Genomic DNA, 19,157 nt, shown 5'->3' on the forward strand with positions numbered 1-19,157 from the left:
GGAACGTGGCACTACAATTAGCTACATAGCACTAATGCTTTATGGAACTATACACATCTCAAAATGGAAGACATTGGTGATCTTGTTGTTCTCAGACAACATCATTTTGTCCACAAGTAGTAAGATATACATTACATACGACAATATTGCACATTTCCCATTATCAAAACAGTACGCTAGAAAGGTTAAGAATAGAACAAAAACAAAAAAAGGATTAATAATGCGATTACTATCCAACATTGACACTATATTAATTCTCGGGTTTAATGTTTGCTATTTTACATATTTAACTAATAAGGTTAATTAAAAGTCCCCCTGCATTAATAAGGCCCCCCCCCCCAAAAAAAAAAAAAAAAAAGCAAACAAAGCACCTGGACATACTGGGGCTGATGCGGACTACGCCTAAGCGATGGTGAAGTTCAGCTGCCACATCTGGAGATACGGACGGCGCTACACAGGCAGCATACATACATGGGTTACTACTAGTCGCCGGCAAAGCAGAGTACATACATAGATAGATAGATAGATATATATATCTATATATCTATCTATATATATCTCCTGACGTGAAGGTCAGTTTGGGCCACATTTGCGCTTATGTGAGAAGGCCATGACACCCCCCCATCCCTCCTCTGCAGCCCTAAGGGTAAATACGCTTGGAATAGTACAGAGTGTCGCATATGGGTGCGCTCATTCTCCAAGAGCGAATTCACTAAAGAGAAGCAATGCAAGACGTTCATTTCTGCATCAGCCCCATTGCGTCTCGTTGAGCGAATCACGTGATCTGATGGTACAGCGATGGAATATTGATAACGCAGGCACAACTTCACTCCAACATCAAACATTTTACTAAGGCTCCCCCCCCCCCCACCCCCACCCCATAGTGGTGCACAGGAAAATGCCTGATGTTGGCCTACAATATGTATGGGGGGACATGAAGATGGGGGGGCATCGCGTTTCGCTGAACCGCCCCATTACGCTTTGCCCAAAGTGGTGCAGACACTGCCTGCACGTGACACACACACACACACACACATTTTTAAGCTTGAAGTGTATGCTTTGACACTCTTTGTGAATGTTTTTGCTTTGGTTGGTTCACGATCTGGCGTCATACCAGCCGAGTTTATTCTGGAGAATTTTAGCCGCGCAACACACATAAGCAGAGGTTTTCAGATTTCAATTATTTTTTCCCCGTTGTGCAAACAAATCCATTTAAATTCTAGTGCTCGCTCAAACAAATAAAAGGTAGGACTGTGGCAGGTGTAACCAACATAAGGGATGTAACCTTCACAGAGGAGCATTATTCGCATGATGACATAAGATGCCACAGTGGTCCCACAGCCCAAGCAGGAGGTTAACTTATGGCCGAGTTGTCCAGCTGGTGAGCGCTCATCACCAATACCACGGTGTAACCTGTGCATGGACTGTGGGAACGCTCTCCGGCATCAAGAACCTAGTCTAAGGCTCAGGTGGGCCTTGTCCAGTCTAGGACTTATCCTGTTCCTCATCAGTCTATTCCAGTGGTTCTCAAACTCGGTCCTCAGGACCCCACACGGTTCACGTTTTCCATGTCACCCAGCACAGTGCGTGCATCACCAACTATCACATTTTAATAATCTACAGGTGACCTGCAAAACATGAACCGTGTGGGGTCCTGAGGACCGAGTTTGAGAACCACTGCTCTATTCTACACATCCTTCTGAAGTTTAAAAATGACAACAACAACAAAAACACCAGTAATGATTAAACTAAATGTGGGTATTCCCCATGGTCCATATCAAAACCTATGGAATCCAAATAATTGTCCATCTGTTTGGACATGGAAGGACCCGTGTGCTAAGAAGTAACTTGGACATTCCTAACATTATCCAGAAAGAAGACAAAGTCTATATGCGTTAACTGCTCAAATTCTTACAAATAAAATAGCTTTTTCTAACATTCTTGGCATTTGGAGGGTAAGAGTTCCAAATGGCGGAGTCCCAGCACAGATGGCCACATACATCAGCAGAGAAACATGATGCCCACCTGTTAATCATTCTTCACTTTGTTGCGGATTGGGGGGGGGGGATAGGGGGGAGTGATAAGAAATAAAAAATAAAAAAAAGAGAGAGGAGGGCCTAGGTTTTAAAATACAGAGCATAGTTCCAGAATGGGACTTTGCCAGTAAAGTATAATTAAATGAAAAAAAAAAAAACACCCTAAACGTTGTGCAAAACCTGAGAAGTGAAGCAAAAATTATTGCAAACCAGTGTGTGTCAGACTTGGGCTCTCTGGCAAAGAATGAAGGGCTTGTTCATATTCCTACAAAAAGAAATAATGTGTTTCTATTTAAAAAAAAACACAAAAATATAGGTCTACATCCTTAACTGGAGTCCACAGATTTATTGACGAGAAGCCAGCGCACGCAATCCTATTTTTCAGACATTTATCTGAAATTGAAGCTTTGCTTTTTTATGGATAGGCCCCTTTATCAGATCCATATCAAAAAAGTGGATACTGTAAACAAATCGTATCCCAGTTTGCTTCATTAACTTGCTATCTGCATCTTCCAAATGTCATGTGGAACTAATAATAGATTTTTTTCTTTCCATGCAGGTAATACATCCACGTACTTTTCTCTACTTCAAGGTTGTAACTACACAATTTAATGAATACTCAAAATTATTTTGAGTGTGCATGAAAAAAAAAAAAAGTACTTACAGTATATATAAGAGCACTGTAGTAAAATTTGACAATACTACAGAGTACCCCGCAAGCTTTGATCAGATGGTTTAAGATAGCCTCCGGAGATGTGGGTTATACAAGGACTCGGATACATCTGTTCCTTTCATAATTCTCTCTTTTCATAACAGAAACAGCATAGAACTGGCGTAAACAGATTCACTTTCATTACAGATCATCTATTTTGCTGTCGATGACTCTTGAGCAGCTAGTAAAAAAGGATAACTCCAAAAGATTTAAAACCATCCGCAGCACATGTAGCGGCGCGGCTACACAAATGTCAGCTTTACGGCATTGTCACTTTTCATGTTCGCACCTCAAGTCAAACGCTGTTAATAGTCTTGCTTGTAAGAGATGACGCCAGGACAAAAATCGGCAATGCGGAGACTCTACATGAAACAAATGGACTGTTAAACAAGCAATATCATTCCACGGTGACTGAATACGTGTCCGTATAGGTGTCCAAGACATACCTAATGGATGGACGATCTGAGCGTGTATAAATATTCCTAAGGTGCCATTACACATTGAGAAACGTAATCTTGTTCTTTAGAGAGTCTTCTTCTACCAGACAGACCTATAAAAAAAAAAAAAAAAAGAGAAAGAAAAAAATAATAATTAATGTTGCCTGTTCATCTACTGACAAGTATAAATTGAGGGGAGAGACAAAGATCTGCGGCATACATTGTACAAAGGATAACCGGTCTTCCTAGCCAAAGAGATTGCTACACATCCTACTCTTCTTTTTTTTCCCCCAGGTATTGTTCATCAGTCTGAATATGTTATTCTGCTAACATTGTTTTTATCTAGAAATACAGTTCAGTCATTAATGCGTTGTATGCAGACTAACATGTAACATTTAAGAGAAAAAACGAAAAAACTTTGTTGTTATCATATAAAATGCTGGAACGAGAGAGGATCCGATTTAATTGCGCCGTACGAAGATACAGACCTGTTTTGCGCATTGTTTGAATTAATTTAGCATCGTGGTTTAGTCAATAGACACGGCCGAGTTCATTTGTCTCAAAACTCCTTTTGTATCCCTGAACACAAAGGAGCCAGTCCTTCAAAAGCCGGCGTATCTGCATTTCCAACATGATCCTCTGCAGTGGGTAGGAGCAGAGACAGCTTTGTGTTGGGATGATGGATTACCTGGGAGCTGCACGGCTACATTATAGGCTAATAGACTACTCTGTATAAAGGAGGATGGCTTGTTTCCTTTCTAAATACTGGGGGGGGAATAAACGACTCTACAGCCAGCTGCACTTTGTGTGGAAATCGCATTACACAAGAGTGTGGACCAACAGCCTAGATCACAACTCACAAACATCCACGGTCTCGTCTAAAGGATTCTGACACTGTAATGACCATGAAGTTACGAAGCCTACACACAGCCCGTTACCAGATATTTTACTTCTAGAAACAATCGGAGAGTAAACTCTACCAATGAACAGACTGCTTGACATGTTACTTAGGATAAGTGTAATACATCCAGCTAGGAGAACTAGCAATATTTTCCCGTCACATCCACAGAAAACACGACAGAAAGAGCTAAGTTACTAGGTCTTGACAAAAAAAACCCTCAAAATAGAAGATAAAGATTTTACACATTGGCGCTATTCAAGTGATCATAGCATTGATCTGACGGAATGCATTTTAGAAAAGGTTTTACTGAAACACAAACACACTTTTCCATTATTAATACAAAGTAATCCTTAAAGGCGGCATATCGGGGGTTATTCCGAGATGATCGTAGCTGTGCTAAATTTACCACAGCTACGATCATCTTCACTGACATGCGGGGGGACGCCCAGCACAGGGCTAGTCTGCCCCGCATGTCAGTGCCGCCCTCCCCCGCACAAATACAAAAGCTTTTGTATTTCAGCAGTAACTCCCGGCCAGCATAGCTCCTGCGGCTGGCCGGGAGTCGTTTGTCGCTGCTGCTGGCCGCAGCGGCTGCGTGTGACGTCACGCAGGCGCCGCGGCCCGCCCCCCGTTCGGTCTGGCCACGCCTGCGTTGGCCGGACCACGCCTACGAAACGGCAGCCAAACGCCGCCGTTCTGCCCCTTCCCGCCCAGCGACCTCCTCTGCCTGTCAATCAGGCAGAGGCGATCGCATCCCTGCACTATGGCGCATGCGCAGTAGAGACCCGTTCGCTAGGCTGCGATAAACAGCAGCGAGCGGGTCAGAATGACCCCCATCAACAACAGAATGGAGATGATTCCTCTAGGCAGCAAAGTAGAGCACAATGAGATTAAAGGTGCATACACACTTAGCAATATACTAAATTATATCGCTCATTATTCCGCTCCTGAGCGATAGTTTACTATATCGCCCAGTGTGTATATGCAGCCATTGACGAGCGATGCGCGGCCCCGCAGGTCGTTAACGACTCTCAGTCTCGGCCGTGCATGCAGCTCAATTTGGACTGGTCTTCCAAAGCTGCATGCTGTGGCTGGCTGCGGCAAGACGTCCGTGTGTATGCCCGCCGTCAGGCGGCGCGGGAGGGGAAACACTAGGCGATGTCGCTCACAGAGCACATCACCTAGTGTGTACCCACCTTTACAATACTGATTCCAAGTTGGAAGCAAAACAAGAAAGTCACTTTGCACTGCAAGAATGGAAATACAGCTATTATTTTGCATGCAGGGTAAATACTGCCTGATTTTGCATGTAGCCCGCAAATGCTGGATAGCATTATTTTTACACTAATTTATATTTGAGCTAGGACACACCCTATACAATATAAAAATCTGGTGCTGTATGGGAGCAAATGACAATAAACCATTTGCTCCCAAACACTGGAAAACAGACGATCGTTAAGACAAATTGGTCAAATCCGTTTATCCGAACAATCGTTTTTTGGATATTTTTCAGCGTTTGGGAGCAAATGGTTGATCGTCATTTGCTCCTATACATTACCAGATTTTTGTTACCATCAGATAGATGACAAATTGCGCATTTTGCCTAATGTGTACTCATGATTGCGTGTTTCCACGGGTCGCATGCAAGATCTTCTGGTCGGCTGCACGGCAAACCAGAAGATATCGCATGCGATCCAGTGCAGTGTAACTACGGACGGAACCAGATGTCGTTCATTACATCAGCTACTGTGTACAGCCAATCTCCACAGGACCGTCGGGACGATTGGCTGTCACTCTAATGTCTGCCCAGCCTAACACACTCTGCACATTTTACATATGCCTACCTGCAGTGTAACATGGTTTTGCTAATGTGCAAAGTTACTTGCTCTTTCTGCTTAGCTCCGAACCCATCGACCTACGTGATTACAACACACATCCTAATTTTGCCATAAATAGGTCCCACACTATGGGGTATATTCAATAAGAGACGGGTCCATTCCGACATGCAGTTGTCAGAATGGACCCGACAACCCCTATTAAAAGAGCAGCCAAATCCGACTGTCGGATTTGGCCGTTCCCTGTGTCTTGTCCTGCCGCCGCTGCCGAGTGCGCTAACTGCAGCGGGGGGAGGGGGTTGGGGGAAACAGTGAGCGGCAGCCGGCAGGAGGAACAGTGTGGCGGCCGGCGGGGGAAAACAGTGTGGCGGCCGGCAGGGCAGCTGAGATTGGCGACCGGAGCTTGCAGCGGGGGTGATGTCTATGGCAGCGGGGGAGGCGCTGCAGGGAGAGAGGTGCCTGGCCGGGAGACGGCCGTCAAGGTACCTCTCATCCCCAATCCCCGTAGTCTGCCGCACCGCTCCCCATCTCCTCACCTCAATCCGACTTGTTTTCAAGTCAGATTGCGTTTGTCGGAAAGGGGGCCAAAACCTGTCGGATTTGGCTGGTATTCCGCCAATCCACCTGCTTTCCGACAGCATTCCAAGTCGGGTTTCCCGACTTGTCGGAAAAAATTTGCCCGTATTGAATAGGTCAGAACCCCTTCCGACCTATTCCAGTCAGAAACTGCCGTCTTTCCGACTCTTATTGAATATACCCCTATAACTGGCAACCAGTGTTACAGCTAGCCGGATTCCAAGGCTCACCCTGAGGAGCCAGCTTACTTATTTAGAGGCAGTTCTACTAGAAAACCGTCAACCCTTTACATGTTCTCCTAGCAAGTTACATAAAGAACCTGGTCTCCTCGTCTACAAACAATATTTTTCTGCTGTATTCAGTGCTCTGCAATCATCACTGAAAGACAAATGCATTACTTTACAACAATTCTTAGCTGGCACAACAAACTTCTGTATAGCTCCTTGTTCCCTTAAAGGCCTACGCTTTTCATGTTACGCTATGAAAGAGACAGTTACATTTAGAATAAACCCTCAGGAAACCACCCCTATCCCACATGCCATTAAACATGGGCAGCAGCCATCCAGTAAGATGCCACTTTTAGTCCCATATCTCCAAGCCCATAGCAGTACAGGATCGAGAATCCTACAGTATTCTCTTCAAGAACAGTCCATCTTCGTTAGTGGTGTTTCTATTTACCACAGACTATAGAAGAGCCCTAGGGGGCAGTCTTATAACTACCGTTCTCTATCTAGTTTGCTGCATCGGTTACATACAGTCTAAGTCAGACGTTTCTGTGAAACCCAAGTTACGGACAAGGATCAATACATTTCCAAACAATAAAAAGGGGGTGTATATGATTAAAGCAGAGCAAACTCATTTGTAGCGTTGTATGTATCAGACATGGACTGTCAGAAAAAAAATTACTCCTTATGCTATATCCCAGGTGGGTAACAAGTGGTGGGCCAAGAAGGGCTACCGTTAAATTAAGATTAACCCACGCAACATCCCCAGCTTTAGCTGGATAATGATAAGAACGTATAGAAACAGGCCGCAAAATGCAGCAAACAGAATCTAAATTTTATATTATATATATATATATATATATATATATATATATATACATATACATACATACATACATACATACATACATACACACATATAAACAAACAAACAAACAAACAAACAGCAGGAATCACACAATCCCCATATACGGTTAAGCAAAGTTAAAAATAAAACCCAAAAGCACTGTAAATGCCTTTTGACGTAACAGTTAAACATTTCTACCAAAGCCTTTACCATTATGGTACTGATCCCAGTCTAGAATAATCACTGGAGAGCCGTGTGGTCTTAAGAGTCCTCTGATCTTGCTTGACCTTCAAAATGCTGCAGCAAAGCATCTGCAGGATCAATCACCGTCAGGTCCACCAGCATACGGAGCTCTGCGGTCCTTCCTGTACACTTTGTCCTGTTCTGCTTCTTATATAGGGTGGATGGGAAGCTCCTTATAAACCAGTGCCTGCAGGAAAACACAGATTCAGTCTAGCTCCTGTGAGAACCGTCAGCAGCAGTATGTTTGTACGCTAAAGCATCCAGGAAAAAATAAAATGGTTTTAAAAACCCCATCCAAAGCATCAAGGAATAATCGTACACAATTTAAATTGCATGAAGCAGAAAACACGCCAAAGACACAAGTGTATCAAACCTGTAATATCACGTAAGCGCAAATTATCAATCCGTTGGTTAAATATTACCTAAAAATTAAAAATAGAATCTAACACGGTGTTCCACTTCTAGGCCAGTGTGTGCCGTGAATGAGGATGCATCCAGGCGAAAATATCTCAGTGCAGCGGGGACGTCCGCAGTGCCCTAAATAATATGATTTTTTAATCATTTAAGCTTCCTCATTACATCTATTGCCGGCACATTCCCTAACAAATCCCCAGAGCAAAAAACAGAGCTGGATGCAAGATTTAAAGGACAGTAAAAATTTCTGTGCGAAAACCAGTCTGAGAATAAGGATTTCACTTGCAGAACGATAAAATTGATCGTAAACAATCTGCCGTGATTCTATCTGGCTGTCGGCCTGGCAGCTATGCGGCAACACGAATGCTCGCTTTTTACATCAATCACACACAAAGGTTTAAGATGGTTTGTTCTACGTAAAAAAACAAACAAAAAAACCCCACACACTTCCAATACCATTTGTTGTTCCAGGATATAAATTATATTGCAATGTAAATAGGATGGAGACAGGGGGAAGAGCATTTCCTGCAGACAAATGGCCATATGGACATTAAACAATGTTAGGCATGTGGCCAATGGTGTTCTGAAACGCGCATGAATCAATAGCACTGCCATTGCTCCGTGGTAACAGACTTCAGGGAATGCTGGAACACTCGCTCTGTGGTCACAGAGTAGAAATGAAACCGTGAAGATAGATGCTGCCTGTGTAATCTTGACGGAAGGAGCGTTTCCAATTCATGTCAATGTGTCAGCACCTGGCATGGAGGATTCTGGGTACAGGGTAGCACAGTGGATGATATGGGTGCCTCACAGAACTAGGAACTGTGTGGAGTTTGCATGTCCCAATCTTCCCTGTGTTTGTATGGGTTTAATAAACAATATACCGGTAATTATTATTATAAAGGTGTTGGGGCTGGGAGAGCAGCAGTCGGGATACCGGAGGTCAGCATACAGACCCCGCGATCCTGGTGGCGGAATACCGGGAGGGCGCCGCACAACGAAGTCCCTTGCGAGCTCGCTGCACTCGCCACAAGTTTCTATTCCCACTCTATGGGGTCAATTCAATTCGGCAATTTATGAATAGCGCAGGGAATTAGCTCCCGACGCTATTCAATTCAGCTGCTAGTTACCCGCAATTGTCAGGAATTCTTCTCTCATCCCCGAGGGATGAGAGAAGAAACCTGACAAAAGTGCTGCCTCGCGCCGGGGAGTTAAGTCGGAGAATGCCCGTTCTCCCGACAATTCAACCTGTTTAGTCGGCGAGAACGGGACATCGCCGACTTAACTGGAGCTGAATTGAATAGCGTCAGGAGCTAATTCCCGGCGCTATTCATAAGTTGCCGAATTGAATTGACCCCTATGGGTGTCGTGGACACCCACGAGTGGTACTAGAGGCTGTGGGTTGGCAATCCGTCTGCTAGCATTTTGAATGTTCAGGATCCCGAGCACCGGTCACATGACCTCATCCCTTATAAAGGTGCTCTGGTTTCCAAAACATATTCATTAACTTTTACTAATATAGCGCCAGCATAATCCGTTACACTTCACAATTTGGAGCAAAACCATAATTATCTACAGTATTTTTACAGCCGCTGGCGTTTTGCTTGCATTGCTGGAGTCTATAGACTGCGCTGTAATGCCTCCAATTCAACTAAAATATTTCCTCTGGATACACAGTGCAATTCTACCTTTTACTTGATTTTTAGTGGCGAGCATATTATTATTATTAACAGTTTCTTATATAGCGCAGTAAATTCTGTTGCGCTTTACAACTGGACACAATTAGAAGACAAAACTGGGTAAAAACAAACAGTCATAGAGGTAGGAGGGCCCTGCTCGCAAGCTTACCATCTATGGGGAAATAGGCATTGATACACAAGGATAGGTGCTATTTATTGCATAGTTGTCCACCAGATTGTAAAGGTTCTTGGTGGCCTGCATGGTATCACATCACAGCAGTGATGAACCAGCGTTAGGAGGAAGGGAGAGTGAAGCTATGAAGCTATGAAGGTAATGTGAGCGGTTCTGGAATTTGATAAGCTTGTCTGAATAGGTGGGTTTTCAGGGAACGTTTGAAGAAGACTCTCTAGAGGAGAATCTTATTGTACGTGGAAGGGCATTCCACAGAGTAGGTGCAGCCCGAAGAAAGTCCTGTAATCGTGCATGGAAGTAAGTAATGAGTGTGGATGAGAGACGCAGATCTTGTGAAGAGTGAAGTGGTCCGGTTGGGAGATATTTTGTGATAAGCGAAGTGATGTATGTTGGTATAGTTTGGTTAATGGCCTTGTGTGTAAGTAACAGTATTTTATATTGAATATGGTAAAATACAGGTAACCAATGGAGGGACTGACATAGTGGATCTGCAGACAATGAACGTCTAGCAAGGAAGATTAGCCTCGCAGCTGCATTCAGAATGGATTGTAGTGGTGAGAGTCTCTTCTTAGTAAGACCAGTAAGAAGACTATTGCAATAATCAATGCGGGAGATAATGAGAGCATGGATTAGAGTGTTTGCAGTGTCTTGTGTAAGGTATGGTCGTATTTTGGATGTTTTTTAGATGTATGTAACATGATTTTGAGACAGATTGAATGTGGGGAACAAAGGACAGTTCTGAGTCAAGTATGACACCTAGGCAGCGAGCTTGTGGGGTAGGGATGATTGTAGACTTCAACAGTGATAGAGAGATCAGGTTGATAACTACTATTGGCCAGTGTAGCATAGTATCCTTGTCCATAATGCCAAGTGCTGTGACCCACAGGATTCCACACAGGTTGGTATAAACAATCACTTTGATCCTGGCTTATGCTCCCTATACAGTGTGTGGTCCCACCTAACAGCCAAAGACCTCACCATCCTGGAGTGCGGCAAATAACACCCAGTGATTTATTTATTTATTTTTAAACTATGTTTAGGATTTAAGAAACAAAATAAGCCCACAGGCATTTTTAAAGCAGCAATCATTTACATGCAAATCCAGGTAGGTTTTGCCATGTAAATGATTGCCGCTTTACAAACACGTGCATACCCGCACCTCCAGCAGCTATTACATTTAGCCCATGGTGCCCATTTTCCCACCATGTTCTGTAGGTCTGCAATCATCGGGGCTCTCCTGGCAACTGCTGCTACAGCCAAACTTTCAGATGAGAAAGAAAATTCTATCCAAAGACCTTTCACAAATGAAATTAATCAATTTTAGCATAAACTCAATGCTCTGTATAAATACTATTTTCTCTTGCACATCCTTATATGGATCTGGTAGAAAATCCCGGAAGACAGGATGCCGGCGGTCAGAATAGCGACAGCAGAATCTCACCTGCCGGAACCCCAGCAGTGAGTCCTGCCTTGTACCACGCTTCGGGCCCGGTTGCGAACTTCACTTGCCACAGGTTCTTTTCCCACTTGGTTGGTGGCGTGGACCTACCAACCGAGTGTGAATACTGGGTGGGGGCCGGGATTCTGGCTGCCGGTAAAATGCCGGCTGTCGGGATATCAGCGTTGGGATCCTGAACAGTGGGATCCTGACAGCCGGCATTTTAACGGCATCCTCCTTATCTATCCTCCATTTGGCTTTTTAAGACGGTGGGTCAATGCTCCAAGGTTCCCAGGCTCCCCCTAGATTGTAAGCTCCTAGGAGCAGGGTTCTCATCCCTCCTGTTCTCACGGCCCCCTTCTCTGGCACTTCAATGAATACCTTCACTTACTCAGTGGCCATTCAGCCTGGAATTCCTCTGGCTCACAGCCGTTCATCTCTTCCAGTGGCCATACGCCTGCTATCCGTGTCGTTACTATTGGAGACTGGTTCCACCCTTTGCTGATTACTCTGTCACTCACCTGGCTTCCCAGCTGTACTATGAATAATTATAATAACGAATCACCCTGTGGCGCAGAACTTCTCAGCATGCACACTACTTCCTGGCAGAAAGTACAGAGGTATTCCTGAGCATCAGGATCAGCGGAAGAGGAGGAAGGCAGAAAGCACAGAGGTATTCCTGAGCATCAGGATCAGCGGAAGAGGAGGAAGGCAGAAAGCACAGAGGTATTCCTGAGCATCAGGATCAGCGGAAGAGGAGGAAGGCAGAAAGCACAGAGGTATTCCTGAGCATCAGGATCAGCGGAAGAGGAGGAAGGCAGAAAGCACAGGGGTATTCCTGAGCATCAGGATCAGCGGAAGAGGAGGAAGGCAGAAAGCACAGAGGTATTCCTGAGCATCAGGATCAGCGGAAGAGGAGGAAGGTAGAAAGCATAGAGGTATTCCTGAGCATCAGGATCAGCGGAAGAGGAGGAAGGCAGAAAGCATAGAGGTATTCCTGAGCATCAGGATCAGCGGAAGAGGAGGAAGGTAGAAAGCATAGAGGTATTCCTGAGCATCAGGATCAGCGGAAGAGGAGGAAGGCAGAAAGCACAGAGGTATTCCTGAGCATCAGGATCAGCGGAAGAGGAGGAAGGCAGAAAGCACAGAGGTATTCCTGAGCATCAGGATCAGCGGAAGAGGAGGAAGGCAGAAAGCACAGAGGTATTCCTGAGCATCAGGATCAGCGGAAGAGGAGGAAGGTAGAAAGCATAGAGGTATTCCTGAGCATCGGGATCAGCGGAAGAGGAGGAAGGTAGAAAGCATAGAGGTATTCCTGAGCATCAGGATCAGCGGAAGAGGAGGAAGGTAGAAAGCATAGAGGTATTCCTGAGCATCAGGATCAGCGGAAGAGGAGGAAGGCAGAAAGCATAGAGGTATTCCTGAGCATCAGGATCAGCGGAAGAGGAGGAAGGTAGAAAGCATAGAGGTATTCCTGAGCATCAGGATCAGCGGAAGAGGAAGAAGGTAGAAAGCACAGAGGTATTCGTGAGCATCAGGATCAGCAGAAGAGGAGAAAGGATGAATCTCCAGGAGAATATGTGCTACCCAGAAGTGACAGTTGGCATCCCAGAGCGCCAACCCTGTTCTTGCCTGCACTCACAGATGTGGGTTGCGGGGACTATCCAAACTCATCGGGAACCGTAAGCCAGAACACCGAAAAAATCCCCACGGCAGGAAGACACCAAAGGGAAGGCGGAGTCGCACCATATCTCCCGGCGGTATTTATTTTTAGCGTCTCTTCTCAGGTAGCTAAATGTATTAACCCACAATTGTTGATCGCCGATAGCTGCAATGTCATTTGAAAAGGATAGAAAAGGTTTTTGTTTTTCCTTTTTTTGATGGAATAGCATGGAGTTAAAGACGTGGAAAGAAAGCAAAACAGATTTTCTCCATATCCAAAGCTGGTAAAAGCAGTGGGGGGAGGTTGGGTGCAGCTCAGGCAGCGTCAGCCAACCTCTAACGTGGTTGATTGTTATTGAAGTTTATCCAACAACTCCCGAAACGTACAGAGCCACATAATTCCTACCGCAATTATTGCATTAACATATTCAGTATGCATTGTAAATGTAGATGCGAGCGCCCATATGACAATCAAGCAAATATTTTTTGGGCCATGAGGCTTGCAAGGACAAATCTGTGCAAGTTGGGGGTGGCACCTTGAAGAAATGTAAATGAATCAGGAGCTACTGCAAGGACTGCATTTTAATACATCTTCTCATCCTCCTGGTCAGGAATCCCTGCGTGTCAGTTACCTCATTATCATGCAGACGCATCAGACATCGGCCTATGGTGGTAGGAGTTTTATGCCTGAGCTGTCAGACATGCTTTGCTTCAGGAGGAGACAGCAGGAACACAGTAATACCCATGCACAAAGCAAGGTCTTCCACCAATCAGTCCCCTTCTAAATTTAATACAGATGACTGGGTACACACTAGTCGATATATCGTACGTCATATCGACCAAGCATACATCACGAGTGGATCAGTGGGTGTGTATACCCGATTTGTCTGTAAACAACATCATTCACAGACATACTGCACAGCTGATGCTGATATATCTATAAGACATGCAGTAAGCTGCCGCATGGGTTCTGCAGCGCCTATGCCTATAACCACGATCAAAACGAAAAAGAGAGCTGCCTACAGTACAGAACATCGCAGGACTTGGACAAGGTTTATAAACATTGCTGTGCAGCAGTCATTATACCCAAAGCAGCAGTAATTATTGAACAAGTAAATCCAGTATTTCACATCACATTTACACAAAAGGCTGCGGATTTCGGAGCAGAATAACAGACATGAAATAAAAGGAGCGTTTATACACTACACGGCTAAAAGTACGTGGACACCCAAACATGTTTGTTGAACTTCTCATTCCTAAACCACAGCGTTTAATAAGACGGCAGGGGGAAGAGCAATGTCAGTGAGCTAGCAGGTTTACTATCCACGTCAACACCTATTCCCTTTATAACCCGTGGTGAGCAAAGCAAGCCGCCCAGCCTGAAGCATGGCGAGCAAAGTGAGGTCACGAGGTTACACTTTGTGTCCCTTGACTCCCTGCCGTCGCAGTTCACATGGTCCGATTCCATCTGAGGCTATATTATCTGAAGGGGGTATACACACAGCCCCGGCCCCCGAGGACACTGCATAACAGAAGCAAAAATCTTTATTTAACTATATATTCTAAACAAAACAAATGTAAAAGTTTAGATATGTACCAATCATCAAGCCAGCCCTTCCTCCACCACAGAAGAACATGCCTGCCATTATATTAAAAAATATTATTATTAGACGTGTGCAGGGCTCCACTGCAGTATATTTCCTCATCACCCTATGAGCCAGATATAGCATACCAGCACATATCATGGCGATATATCACTTCCCCTCTTTACAAAGACAAAGCGGGAAGCATTAGCACCGATATGCAAGAACATCTCAGCTGCCGGAGAGAGAGGTAGTGAAGACTCCCACCTCTGGCAAACCGGCCCCCCACAGCGCATAAACTCTGTGCCGAGGCACGGATTCTCCTTTCAGACATACTTTAAAATTCCGGGTTTCTGCACATGAACGCGCAACAAACCGGGATTTTTGTATGTCTGAAAGGCACCAACCCGGGAACGCGCCCCTGCTATCTTAAACAGGGTATTTTCCGGGACTTTTGTCCCGGGTAGACAAGCAGGGTATAGTGTGAATGGTGCGACCCGGGATTTTATTCCCAGGTCACACTCTGATAGGCTGGGCCGGCTGCCTGGAGGGGGCCAGCGTCCCTTACACGGGAGAGGGGGGGCAGCGTCCCTTACACAGGAGAGGGGGGGCAGCGTCCCTTACACGGGGGAGGGGGGGCAGCGTCCCTTACACGGGGGGGGAGGGGGGGCAGCGTCCCTTACACGGGGGGGGAGGGGGGGCAGCGTCCCTTACACGGGGGGGGAGGGGGGGGCAGCGTCCCTTACACGGGGGGGAGGGGGGGCAGCGTCCCTTACACCGGGGGGGAGGGGGGGGCAGCGTCCCTTACACCGGGGGAGAGGGGGGGCAGCGTCCCTTACACCGGGGGGGAGGGGGGGCAGCGTCCCTTACACGGGGGGGAGGGGGGGCAGCGTCCCTTACACGGGGGGGGGGGGGGGGGGGGGAAGAACCGCGTCCTTTACACAGGGAGGGGGGGCAGCGTCCCATGTGTGCAATTGCTCGAGTGTGTATGAGTGTGACATGTATGTGTGTGTATGACATGTATGCAGCCTGGCAGTCCTGGCATGTAGAATGCCAGGGCAGACCCGGTTTATGTGTGAAAGGGAACGACCTGGGAATTTCCCTGCTCTCAGGTGTAGTGTGAAAGGGGGTCTCCAGCAAAATCTTGGGATTTTGCTGAAGTGAAAAACCCCGGGTCTGAGCAGGGAAATTCCCAGGTTGTATGTCTCTCCCTGAACTGGATCACTGGGCATGAGCGAGATGTCGCAAGCATCGCGGTATCTCACACGCAGCCCGGAGTTGGCGGCCAGCGCTGTCTCTGCTGCGGTGAATGGGCAACATCACCTGTAGCTTTCAAAAGATACTGTACTATAGCAGCGCCAATAATGACAGGGGCGCACGGCAGGATTGTCTATCTCTGCACATTGTTCAGACTGGGGGCAGCACGGAGGGTGAAGGCATCACTCGGCCAGGGGGCTGCGGGGACGGTGAGTAAAGGGTTATGCAGCCGGGGAACAGATCGGTTGCCCCATTTTCACATTGTATGACCCTAGGGCAGGCTGGACTGACCCACAGGGACATTGGTGAAAACCCCCGATGGGCCCCACAACCTTCCTCTAGGGATCAGGTTCCAGCCCATTCACTCTCTAATTCCCCCAGTGCGCCCTTCATGCCCCAGTCAGACACTGCCCCCATGCACAGCCTGGCAACCAAACTTCGTGTAGGAACCTGCACTGTGGGGTGATAAGCAGTGTCGAGCGCGGAGCACACGACAGGACCTGCGGTGTGATATACAATGCAGAGCACGGAGGGCACCCACAGGACAGGCATTGTGGGCTGATATGCAGTGCAGAGCACACGCATGACAGGCACTGTGGGGTGATATGCAGATGCAGTACACAAACACACAGGACAAGAAACACGGGGTGATGCGATATGCAGTGCAGAGCACACACACACAGGACCGGCATTGCGGGGTGATATGCAGTGCAGCGCGCGCACACACAGGACCGGCATTGCGGGGTGATATGCAGTGCAGCGCGCACACACACAGGACCAGCATGGTGGGGTGATATGCAGTGCAAAGCACACACACAGGACAGGCATTGCGGGGTGATATACAGTGCAGCGCACACACACACACAGGACAGGCATTGCGGGGTGATATGCAGTGCAGAGCACACGCACACACAGGACAGGCATTGCGGGGGGATATGTCGTGCAGAGCACACACACAGGACAGGCATTGCGGGGGGATATGCAGTGCAGAGCACACACACACAGGACAGGCATTGTGGGGGGATATGCAGTGCAGAGCACACACACACAGGACAGGCATTGTGGGGGGATATGCAGTGCAGAGCACAAACACACAGGACAGGCATTGTGGGGTGATATGCAGTGCAGTGCGCGCACACACAGGACCGGCATTGCGGGGTGATATGCAGTGCAGAGCACACACACACACAGGACAGGCATTGCGGGGTGATATGCAGTGCAGAGCACACGCACAGGACAGGCATTGCGGGGGGATATGCCGTGCAGAGCACACACACAGGACAGGCATTGCGGGGGGATATGCAGTGCAGAGCACACACACAGGACAGGCATTGCGGGGTGATATGCTGTGCAGAGCACACGCACAGGACAGGCATTGTGGGGTGATATGCAGTGCAAAGCACACACACACACACACACACACACACACACACACACACACACACACACACACACGACAGGCATTGCAGGGTGATATGCAGTGCAGCGCACACACACACACAGGACAGGCATTGTGGGGTGATATGCAGTGCAGAGCACACACAGGACCGGTATTGCGGGGTGATATGCAGTGCAGCGCGCACACACACAGGACCAGTATTGCGGGGTGATATGCAGTGCAGCGCGCACAGAGGACATGCATTGCGGGGTGATATACAGTGCAGCGCGCACACACACACACACACACACACAGGACCGGCATTGCGGGGTGATATACAGTGCAGCGCGCACACACACAGGACAGGCATTGTGGGGTGATATGCAGTGCAAAGCACACACACAGGACAGGCATTGCAGGGTGATATGCAGTGCAGCGCACACACACACAGGACCGGCATTGCGGGGTGATATGCAGTGCAGCGCACACACACACAGGACCGGTATTGCGGGGTGATATGCAGTGCAGCGCGCACACACACAGGACCGGTATTGCGGGGTGATATGCAGTGCAGCGCGCACACAGGACATGCATTGCGGGGTGATATACAGTGCAGCGCGCACACACACAGGACGGGCATTGTGGGGTGATATGCAGTGCAGAACACACACAGGATAGGCATTGCGGGGTGATAAGCAGTGCAGAGCACACGCACACACAGGACAGGCATTGCGGGGGGATATGCAGTGCAGAGCACACGCACACAGGACAGGCATTGCGGGGGGATATGCAGTGCAGAGCACACACAGGACAGGCATTGCGGGGTGATATGCAGTGCAGAGCACACACAGGACAGGCAATGCGGAGTAATACGCAGTGCAGAGCACGTAGCCCACACAGGGCAGGGGAGAATGCAGTGACCGCAATGCGGGAGAGCTCGGAGACTAACCTGCCCCGTATTCGGTCCTGTGACAGCAGCCAGGCCGGGTTTCAGGCTCCGTCTCCCACTCTACAGCCGGCTTCTGCTGCGTTCGACATCGCGACAGCACCGATCCAGGCGCGACCCCGTCCCGCAGCTGCACGGCCGCGCCGGGGTCTCCCTGTCACACGGTCTCCCCATCTCCCGGGAGGACGCTGTATGTGCCGCTGCTACGCACGGCTCTGCTCCGGAGTCTGTCAGTGCGTGCGGCGCTCCTGACCTCCGCAGCCGCAGAGCTCAGACTGTCACTCACTGGTTACGGCACCGCCACCTCGATGGAGCGGAAGTGTCGCTCTTGCGTCATGCGGGTCACTACGGAAATAGCGTAGGCCTTGCCCGACTGGTGTTTTTCCTGTGCAGAGCGTGGGCCCGGGGTTAGGACTGGGGAGAGCAGGCTGTACACCTCACAGGCTGTGTATAGCTGCAGGAGGGATGTATGGTGTAGCTGGCTCCTGCCTGGGGCCCGGGGCCCATGACACGTAAGGGTACATGTATAGCAGCTGTGGAGTAGGAGTACAGCACTTCTGAGTAATCCATAGGTTCCTGCACTGAATGTAGATGTGATTTACTAAGGTACTACCCATGCAAACAACGCATTGCCCATTTAAAATAAATGGGATAAAAGTGGTGCAGCAATGGGGGTGTGGTACTGAAGGTCGACTACTATTGGTCGACAGTGTCTCTTGGTCGACATGGTCTAGGTCTTCAGGTCAACATGAGTTTTTTAATCTTTTTTGGTGCCGTTTTTGCCGTACAGTGACCC

At 47.7% G+C, this 19,157-nt stretch overlaps 1 long non-coding RNA gene across 1 annotated transcript; it reads right to left on the reverse strand.

Annotated features, from left to right (window-relative positions):
* Positions 1-883: 883 nt before the first annotated feature.
* On the reverse strand, positions 884-18,783 carry LOC134979900 (uncharacterized). The gene is made up of 4 exons (XR_010190301.1): positions 18,365-18,783; positions 7,779-7,998; positions 3,195-3,298; positions 884-3,110 (listed from the first exon to the last, which is right to left on the reverse strand). It is a non-coding gene; the product is annotated as an uncharacterized LOC134979900 (long non-coding RNA).
* Between the last annotated feature and the right edge of the window lie 374 nt (positions 18,784-19,157).

The sequence above is a fragment of the Pseudophryne corroboree genome, chromosome 12, assembly GCF_028390025.1.
Source record: "Pseudophryne corroboree isolate aPseCor3 chromosome 12, aPseCor3.hap2, whole genome shotgun sequence".
Taxonomy (NCBI): Eukaryota; Metazoa; Chordata; class Amphibia; order Anura; family Myobatrachidae; genus Pseudophryne; species Pseudophryne corroboree.